Below are 11,381 nucleotides of genomic sequence, written 5' to 3' on the forward strand. Positions count from 1 at the left end.
GAAAAGAGTAGCTCAATTCAAGAACAAGTGACATCAAGTGTTCTGTCACAGCATCCAATGAAGCCATTACTTTCTTGGATGTGAAAGTGGAACCCCATGAAGAGGGCTTGAGCACAACCTTATTCCGCAAGCCTTCTGATAGGAATAAAGCGTTGCACTTTACCAGCAACCACCCACGGAGTTTAAGACAAAATCTACCATACGGACAATTTCTTAGGATCCGCCGGAATTGTTCAGGAAAGGAGGAGTATTTCAAACATGCTGACCACCTAAAAAACCGTCTCATCCAAAGAGGATACCCCAAAAAACTATAAAAAAATTCCCTCAAACGAGCTTGGTGGACCCCACGAGAGACTTTACTTGAAAAGAAAACCAAACAGGACCTCAAAAGGATGGTGTGTGTCACCAATTTCTGTCCATCAGCAAACCAACACAAAAAACTCATAATGTCCAATTGGCATTTACTGAAAAATCTCCATGAAGACTTTTCCATACCCCCACTATTTGCGTATAGAAAAGAGAAGAGAGTGGCCAACCACATCGTAAGGGCTGCCCTCCCGATTGTTAAAGCTCCAACATTGCAAAGCTTATTCGGATTACCCCCAACCAAAGGACATCACAAATGCGGGACATGTACCTGCTGTAATGAAACCATTGAAGAGTCTGTATTCACTTTTGAAAATATTCATTGGAAGCACGACACTTTCACAAATTGTAAAACCAAAAACGTGGTGTACGCTATTGTCTGCCCATGTCCCTTGGCTTATATTGGGAAGACTACGCAAGAAGTCAGAAATCGGATAACGCAACACAAATCGCGAATCCGCAGAGGGGTCGAAAATGCCCCCTTGGTCAATCATTGGACCAACTTGAAACATAAGTTAACTGATCTAAGATGGACAGTTCTATCAAAAATTGAAAGAGACCCACGAGGAGGTGATTTGGAGGCCAAATTATCACAGCGTGAGGCGTTGTTGATCATGAAATTTAATACGGCCATAAGGGGGTTAAATGAAATCTCCGAAATTTACAAGCCTACTGCCTGAACACCCATCCAGAGATCCTTTCCATCGTTTCTTGACGTTTCTCTGTAATGTCCGCCCGTCTATTGAACTACAAGTCCCATAACCACCTGGGACGCTGTGTAACCAGGAAGTACCAGCCACGCTCACACAGCTACCAAGGGCGGATCATTTGACACACCCGAGTGAAGGACGGATGCCTTCCCTTTACCGGTGCGTTTTCCTACAAACTCCACTAGCGTTACGGGTGGTTTTCCACCCCTGCAACAGCGACAGACTTACGGCTTTCTTTCATTTTACATTGTAGCTCCTCTCAAGCAATAAGAAGAGACTTGAATATATCGGCGAGTCAGAAGCAAACACGCCAGCGGGTAAGTCTAATCCCGCTAGATAGGACAGGCGGAGTGATTGAGTGTAAGCGTGTGCGACTAAATGTAGCGCATTTGTTTACTTTGTCTATCTGCAGCCCCTGGGAACACCTTATCTTTTGGAGACACTTGGTGACTTCGCTTTTTGAATCGACCCTTTCACGTTTTGTTGATCAGCCAGATGGCTTAAGGTAGGGAGCGGCAGTTGTTTGACACTGGAGCCAGTCTTTAGTCTCTAGTTTGCATTATTCTGAAGCAGCTGTTTTGTTATTTTTACAGAACCCTATTGGTCCTGAGGAGAACCCCATCATTAAACAGGGGTTCGAAACGCGTCGACCGACCCTGTCCCGTATTTGGTTCTCAACTGGTGTTTCACAACGACCCTTTCACTATTTACAAGAGATGTGGACACTCTCTTTGAACTCTGATCTGTAAAGACTCTAATAATTGAAATTACGAAAGGATTGTTTCCATTGAAGTCACAACCATTACGTGGACCTATTTTTTTGTTTAGTCTATTTTTCTGTTTAGTTTCTTTTAGGTCATGTTTGTGTGAATGTGTTTTGTATGATTGAATGGCCAAGTATGTATGAAGCGTGCAAATGTTTCACTGCGATTGATGTTTTTTCATGTATATATTGTATATAAAATTTGTTTGTATTCCCATGCACTAAAATAGTGTTATAATAAGTGAAGAAAAAATTTAAAAACGAAAGAGAATAAATCTCGTACATTGCTATACCTTAAGCAAGTTGTTTTTGCTCTATTCAAAACAGCTACTCTTGTTATTTATTTGCTGGCAAATTGAACTTCTCAGCGTTGGCCCTTGTTTTGCTATATAGCTTTGGTTGGACTCAGCCTGCTGAGTTAAGAGTCAAGGCCCCTGTGTGTTTGTTGACTTTTGAGTGGGCAATTGCTCGCGAGGTCCTGTTAGGTAGGGAAACTTCTGCCGCAGGGTATTTGTATCTTGTCAAGATATGGTTTCATGCCCACTGTAGGGGCAATTGTGTATGGTCACGTTTGTCGGGGTGAATTTTTTCTTCCCAATTCTTTCTCCCCTTTTTTCTGTACCCTTTTCACTCACTTGTCATTTGTGTGTTTGCTTATTTCTTTCTTTCTAAGACGTGTCTATTTATGTGATGGCTAAAAAAGACACACTTACCTTTAGTGAGGAACATATACAGAATTTGATTAGAGACCCTCCAGTGTTTGCTTCAGCAGCTCTAAGCCTCACTGCCAATACTCAGAACGAGTCGGACAAACTAACTCGTTTACGCAAAAAACAGATCCGGACGGACCTTCATGGTCATTTCTTACTTCAACACCTCCGGTCAGGAACCATTCCAGCGGGACTTGTTATTCATAATATACCAGTCGTTTTTACTGACGACCCAGTCTACAAAAAGGGCTCCAGTGGGATTGAAACGAAATGCAGTAGAGACCTTATGGTCCTAACCATCGAGACTGCACATAGGATATCTCTTAAAGGAGCAGAGGAGATAGCAACCTTACAAAGGGAAATTGAAAATAATCAACTAATCACAGACTCCAAAACACTTCTAGAAAAAATTGACAAGGAAATCTTGGAATTCAAGGATTTTACAGTCACCCAAAAAAATAACAAATTCGAACTGGACAAAAAGAACTTCTCATTGGAATCCATCTACCCTTACTTAAACAAGGACTTTTATACACATTCTGATTCACGTCGTTTCTTGCAAGACAACCAAGGACGGTCACATCGGAAATTTGTGACTTTCTCCGACACAACTTCATCATCAGGAAGTGAGTCAGACAACACTAACCGACAACCTCAAAAGAGAACAGGCAATCGATCTGATCAATATCAGCAACAACAACAAAATCAAACGCCTTTTTTAGGACGCGGCCAGCAGAAAACCAGAGGCCGTACTCGCTTCTCCCAACCATGGGAAATGAGAACACGCCAGAAGTTCTACAAGAATTAAATAAATCACCAATTTACAATTTATCGGATAGGATCCTTTCACCAGCTGAAACATCTATTTTGACTAAAGGACTTAATTTTGTTCCGTCCAGACCTACGGATTTTGTAAAGATGAAATTGGAGACATTAGAATTCTGTCGGAAGATCCGTCTAAAAACATTCTTCCACGAATCAGATGAAGATCAACAAGAGGAAGTGACAGGTTTCAAAAGAAAATCGTCCTTTTGTCCTAAAGGACCTACAATTCCTAAGGAAGTTACCACGTTCGAGCGTACTGTGTTATCAGGAATATCCTCAATCGAAAAAAAGAAAACCTTTGTTAAATATAATTTATCTAAAGCGGAGAAGGATGCCCTATTAACTGTAAAAAATGACAACACCATTGTAGTTAAGCAGGCCGATAAAGGCGGAGCGATAGTGATCTGGGACACTGCTAAGTATAAACAGGAAGTCCACCGCCAGTTAAACGACCAAAATTGCTACAGACGCATTGGAAAAGACCCTACTTCAGAAATAAAAAATCAAATGTTCGAAGTGATTCAAAAAGGCTTTGACCAAGGTTTTGTAGGACCAAAAGAACTAGCGTTCTTACAAAATAAAAATCCTAGAACTCCAGTATTTTATGTGCTCCCGAAAATGCACAAAGATGAAAGCAATCCACCAGGCCGCCCCATAATTTCTGGTTGCGAGTCACTCTTTGAACCGGTAGCGAAATATATCGATTTCTTTCTGAAACCTTTCATTCATACCATCCCAGCCCATCTACAAGACACGACTGCTTTTCTGAACCGAATAGCCACTATTAAATTTGACAACAAGAGACAACTTCTTGTCACATTAGACGTGGTGTCTTTGTACACCCAAATCCCGCAGGAACAAGCTCTGGAAACACTGACTGTGTTTTTAGAAAGTAGGGAAAAACCGACGAGAGTCCCCACTGATTTCATTCTTGACTTAGCCCGCTTTGCACTCCAGAAAAACTTTTTCACATTTGATGCAGAGTTTTTTTACCAGATAAAGGGAGTAGCGATGGGTTGCCCTTTTGCCCCAGAGCTAGCCATAATGTTCATGGGACTATTCGAGGATAAATTTATATACAACGACAATCCCTATAGTAACTGCATTTCCAACTATATGCGTTACATCGACGACGTGTTCCTCATCTGGACAGGAGGACACGAAGACTTGAACCAATTCGTCTGTTGGCTCAATTCAAGAACAAGTGACATCAAGTTTTCTGTCACAGCATCCAATGAAGCCATTACTTTCTTGGATGTGAAAGTGGAACCCCATGAAGAGGGCTTGAGCACAACCTTATTCCGCAAGCCTTCTGATAGGAATAAAGCGTTGCACTTTACCAGCAACCACCCACGGAGTTTAAGACAAAATCTACCATACGGACAATTTCTTAGGATCCGCCGGAATTGTTCAGGAAAGGAGGAGTATTTCAAACATGCTGACCACCTAAAAAACCGTCACATCCAAAGAGGATACCCCAAAAAACTATTAAAAAAATCCCTCAAACGAGCTTGGTGGACCCCACGAGAGACTTTACTTGAAAAGAAAACCAAACAGGACCTCAAAAGGATGGTGTGTGTCACCACTTTCTGCCCAGCAGCAAACCAACACAAAAAACTCATAATGTCCAATTGGCATTTACTGAAAAATCTCCATGAAGACTTTTCCATACCCCCACTATTTGCGTATAGAAAAGAGAAGAGTGTGGCCAACCACATCGTAAGGGCTGCCCTCCCGATTGTTAAAGCTCCAACATTGCAAAGCTTATTCGGATTACCCCCAACCAAAGGACATCACAAATGCGGGACATGTACCTGCTGTAATGAAACCATTGAAGAGTCTGTATTCACTTTTGAAAATATTCATTGGAAGCACAACACTTTCACAAATTGTAAAACCAAAAACGTGGTGTACGCTATTGTCTGCCCATGTCCCTTGGCTTATATTGGGAAGACTACGCAAGAAGTCAGAAATCGGATAACGCAACACAAATCGTGAATCCGCAGAGGGGTCGAAAATGCCCCCTTGGTCAATCATTGGACCAACTTGAAACATAAGTTAACTGATCTAAGATGGACAGTTCTATCAAAAATTGAAAGAGACCCACGAGGAGGTGATTTGGAGGCCAAATTATCACAGCGTGAGGCGTTGTTGATCATGAAATTTAATACGGCCATAAGGGGGTTAAATGAAATCTCCGAAATTTACAAGCCTACTGCCTGAACACCCATCCAGAGATCCTTTCCATCGTTTCTTGACGTTTCTCTGTAATGTCCGCCCGTCTATTGAACTACAAGTCCCATAACCACCTGGGACGCTGTGTAACCAGGAAGTACCAGCCACGCTCACACAGCTACCAAGGGCGGATCATTTGACACACCTGAGTGAAGGACGGATGCCTTCCCTTTACCGGTGCGTTTTCCTACAAACTCCACTAGCGTTACGGGTGGTTTTCCACCCCTGCAACAGGGACAGACTTACGACTTTCTTTCATTTTACATTGTAGCTCCTCTCAAGCAATAAGGAGAGACTTGAATATATCGGCGAGTCAGAAGCAAACACGCCAGCGGGTAAGTCTAATCCCGCAAGATAGGACAGGCGGAGTGATTGAGTGTAAGCGTGTGCGACTAAATGTAGCGCATTTGTTTACTTTGTCTATCTGCAGCCCCTGGGAACACCTTATCTTTTGGAGACACTTGGTGACTTCGCTTTTTGAATCGACCCTTTCACGTTTTGTTGATCAGCCAGATGGCTTAAGGTAGGGAGCGGCAGTTGTTTGACACTGGAGCCAGTCTTTAGTCTCTAGTTTGCATTATTCTGAAGCAGCTGTTTTGTTATTTTTACAGAACCCTATTGGTCCTGAGGAGAACCCCATCATTAAACAGGGGTTCGAAACGCGTCGACCGACCCTGTCCCGTATTTGGTTCTCAAATGGTGTTTCACAACGACCCTTTCACTATTTACAAGAGATGTGGACAGTCTCTTTGAACTCTGATCTGTAAAGACTCTAATAATTGAAATTACGAAAGGATTGTTTCCATTGAAGTCACAACCATTACGTGGACCTATTTTTTTGTTTAGTCTATTTTTCTGTTTAGTTTCTTTTAGGTCATGTTTGTGTGAATGTGTTTTGTATGATTGAATGGCCAACTATGTATGAAGCGTGCAAATGTTTCACTGCGATTGATGTTTTTTCATGTATATATTGTATATAAAATTTGTTTGTATTCCCATGCACTAAAATAGTGTTATAATAAGTGAAGAAAAAATTTAAAAACGAAAGAGAATAAATCTCGTACATTGCTATACCTTAAGCAAGTTGTTTTTGCTCTATTCAAAACAGCTACTCTTGTTAATTATTTGCTGGCAAATTGAACTTCTCAGCGTTGGCCCTTGTTTTGCTATATAGCTTTCGTTGGACTCAGCCTGCTGAGTTAAGAGTCAAGGCCCCTGTGTGTTTGGGATCTACTGTAGGGCTGAGTGTGCGGAAGGCTCTGTGCACACTTGTCCTTCCTGAGAGGGCACCTGTTGGGCCCAACTGGGTCGGGGTCGTGTGCCCCCCGCCTGAACCTCTCTCTTTGGCTGCTGTTCAGGAGGCTACACTGTAAGAATTGGAACTGTTGGTGAGGGCGAGACAGTAGTGGGCCTTCATACGGCCATTCTCTGGCAGTCCTCCGAGCAAGTAGAGAGAACACCTGTGGTAGCTGAGTGAATCCCTGCCGGATGTCTCCCTGAGCCAGCAACTGACAGTATCGAGCCACAATGGACCGCCACAGGGTCAGGGGAACTGATTCTGGAGCTGCGGGTGGCCAACAGACTGATGACTCTACGCCCCCCACACAGCCACTCACTGGCGTCCCATTCACGGACTTGGGGACTCCTCCGTATAAGCTAGACCTAATCCTGATGGAGGTACGTGACTCCTGGCAGGCCATTGAGAGACAGCTTGGGACTTTGACAATGGGATTCACCGTTCTTAAAGCTGACCATGACAAGCTAGCCACGGTTGTCAAAGAAACCAAAGTCGCACTACTTGAGTTGGCGCCACAACACAAGGAGCATGGCGCACAGAGAGCGCAGCTCCAAAAGCAGGTTGCAGGTCTACGGGAAAGGGCGGATGATGCAGAGGGGCGCGCTCGGCCCAATAACATTTGCGTCATAGGCCTGCCAGAGGGATGCGAGGGAAGGGGCGCTACTAATTTCATGGAGCAATGACTCAAGGATGACGTGGCCCCCGAGGGCCTCTCTGATTTATTCTGTGTGGAAAGGGCAAACAGGATACCAACGGGCAGTCTGGTGGCCTGCCCCCGGCCCTTCATTGTTAAAGTCCTCAATTTCAGAGACCAAGACATTCTGTTGCAAAAGGCGAGTGAGCTGTCCAATATGCAGTATGAATATCACCGGATATCCCTGTACCCGGACTACACAGCTCAGGTCCAGCATCAACGTTCTCATTATCAAGATGTGAAGAAAAAGTCTAGGGCAGTAAATATCAAATATGAGTTACTATTCCGGGCTAAGTTGAAGGTGTTCCATGATCACAAAACGCAGTTTTTTGAATCCCTGGATGAGGTGGCAGACTGGCTCGCAATTATGTTCCCCCGGCGGATTGGGACCCTCTTCGCAGAAACATACATGTAGACTGTACACCCACCCTATTTTTTCCTCTGTGGAGGTCTCTGTCCAACTGCGGAGTATCTGCATACCTAGGTTTAAGTTAAAGTAGTAAATATGTTCGGTTTTGAGGGTGGGGGCTGGAAAATAGGGAACACTTATGACTAAAGTGAATGGGTTTTGGGGAATTATGCGTGATTTACGGGGGTTAAGGAATGTGAGTCAGGTGGTTAGGAACCCACAAAAGAGTAAGACTATTTCTATTAAAAAAATCACTTATACAGTTACTACATCCCAAAACAGCTCCAAAACAGTAGAGAATCAGTCAATCTAAGAGATGAAATAAGCTCAGAACCACCCATGGTCAACAAAGGATAATGCAACACCCACCCATACAAAATAAAGGTGAAAGGAACTTAGATTAAAATGCCATAGGAAATTATCTTACATTAAGATAAATTAAAATAAACAGTTACAAATTTAAATAAATACGTTTTATTTTGAAATTTGTCATGTAAAAATTTTACTTTTGTATATAATTATAAAATATGGTATTATTTAATATCATGTACAAATGAATGTGACAGTAAATATTATTAAAATCAAATTAAATTATTATGGTGATTCTATACATCCTCTTTATTTGATTCGAAATGCTACCTTGTGCTTGTGCCACAGCGCTCTTTGACTTTTATTCTTAGTACATTGTGTCATAGATAACAACCTATAAGGTCTACCCAAACCAAAAATGGGCAAAAGGAAAGCAATGGAGGGAGCTGGGGGATGTAATGGGATGCCAATAGAACAAAGGAAGAAAAAGAGGCAGAGGAAACTCCTAAACAATGCAGGTGCTAACTGTGTGATGGATAGGCTAGACAACTTAATACAAGAATGTGAAAAAATCCTTGTTAATGAGCCTAGTACTCCTGTCAATGAACCCCAATTAAGTGCCCTGAAGTCCCCCCCAAAAAGTGGTAATTCCATCAATTTTTAATAAATCAAATCGGGGAAAAAAAAGGGGGCTGCGAGTCTGTCCCAGTCTGAAGCGAATCCCCCTGAGCGTGAGTCTTTGATCGCCCAAGAAGAGAGTAGGCTGCCAAATCAGGTGGGCTTTATTGTCCAATCTTCCAACAGATTTGCCTCCCTTGATACGATAAGTGAATACTCTCACTCGATATTAACAACATTATTGCCTGATACACCCAAGAAGGTGCAAAGTTTCCCATGTAATCAATATATTGGGGACCCAGTAGCAGTTATAATGGCACTTAGAGGGGAGATCGAACAGATGAAAAGCATGTTCACCGAGCTCCGTGTAACAGTCAACTCTACACTTAACCATAAAACAAATAAGTCAAGTCTGATTGGTCCCCCATGCAGCTCAGGAAACCACACGCAGCCAAGGGGGCCCAAGCACAAACATTCCAGACGCTACGAGGTTTATGTCCAAATTACTCAGGGGGAAAGGAGGCTTACTACAGTACATACTTAAATAGACCCATTTATACCAAGGACAGTGCAAATAGATCCTGTCTCCTAGTAAACAAACATGTACCACCGGGCATACACAATAGAACTCATACTCTGTCAGTTCCTCTAACAAACCCAGGCCTTAGAAATTGTGAGAACCAAAACACACCTACAAATATCGTTTTCATGGTTAATGTCCCCAAACTCACTGAGACTATAAGCCCTGAAAATGGCGAATCACTGATTAATAAATCAATCCATTAGATTTGTCATGTACGAGGGTGTCGTTCCATCATTAGGGAGGACATAACTAAAGCTAGAAGATGTATAATCCCCAATACGACATTAGATAGTATTGAATTAACACTGGCAGATGCTAGTCTGGCTGAAAACTTGGTAGCATTAGAGTATAGAACGTCCTCCCCTGATTCGTCCCGTATACAATTAAGGCGCCGTCCCATTCTAACTGCAACTGTAAGTGGTGGGGTGAAGGAACATGCTCTAGGAATTGAAGGTCCTATGTCAAACTTGGACGCTAACAATTGACTCTATCAGAATCCACCTGAAGAAGGGGAGAGGAGTCGCAAATCCTTCTGCTGCAGCACCCCTTCTCTGACCAACCAAGGGCCACTTTTGGCGCCTCCCATTCTTATTCCACAAGAAAATGTTACACATAAGGAAACCTCCAGGCTCACTTCCGTTGATCAAACTCACTTAAACATCCTCTCCTGGAACATAGCTGGGTTAAAGAAAAATATGACAGTTCCCTTGTGGAACAAGTTTGTATAAACTCATGGTATATGTTTATTCCAGGAGACCTGGAGTGTAACTGCACTGTATAAATCCGGCTACAGTACATTCCATATCCCGGCAGTGTCTACGGGAAAGGGCAGGCCTTCTGGAGGACTAACAGCTTGGATCAGATTAGATCTGGGCTGCTCAGCCCTCCTATATGACACCGGAAGTCCCGACATTATGTAGCTTACAAGGAGATCTATTGGAGCTCTTTATGTCTATATAAGAGGGACAGTAAATGACAAGTCCTCGACCATCTTAACACAGCTAGAAAACCAAATAAACAAGTGCCCCCCGTCTGCTAAAATCATTGTGGCCGGCGACTTTAACTGCACATTCGAGCCACTAAGCAGTGAAGATCTCCTAGGAATAATTGAAGAGGATAGCAAATGGGCGGTGCCCCCCCTAGTCTTACCACCAGTACAAAGATGGTCTGAGATTGTAATCCAAGTTACTACTATAATACTAGAATATGGCCTAAGAGCCACAAATGGCAGAACCCTATCCGACATCAGGGGGAAAAATACTTACAATAAACTTGCATGCCCTTCCCGCAATGATTATATCTTGGTCGACTTATGCCTAGGGCTGGGCGTAGTGCCACTATGCACACTACGCAGAATTTTGGGGAAAAAAATTCTGAAAACGAGGGCACGTCCTGAGGGTCCGTGTGCCCGGGACGGGGTCCGGAGGGCCCGGGGAGGCGTCCCCTGCGCCTCCGGGGGTTTTGGAGCCCCGGCTGGGTCCAGGGGCCCCACAGGGCCCCAGGTCGGGTGTCCCGGCTGAGGGCCCCGTCCCCCCGGGCCTGCTGCTCCACCAAGGGCCCAGGTCAGGGGTCTGTCAGACTCGTGCAGGCCTCCCCTTCTTGTCAAGGTGTCGGCGGGTCCCAGGTCGGGGGCCCGTCGGGTCCCCCTCGCAGCCTCCATGGCTGGGGCCCAGCTGGGGACCTGGGCCTCCGGTCCCCCATTCCCCAGCGCCAGCTTACTTTTTCGTTGGGTCACAGAGCGACCGGCTGGCTTCCCTTTCGTGCCTCGACCATCTGGTCGATGGCATCCCCTCGGCCATCTGGTCGCTGGGATCCCCTCGGCCATCTGGTCGCTGGGATCCCCTCGGCCATCTGGTCACTGT

This window comes from Lissotriton vulgaris, chromosome 4_1 (assembly GCF_964263255.1).
Source record: "Lissotriton vulgaris chromosome 4_1, aLisVul1.2, whole genome shotgun sequence".
Lineage (NCBI taxonomy): Eukaryota > Metazoa > Chordata > Amphibia > Caudata > Salamandridae > Lissotriton > Lissotriton vulgaris.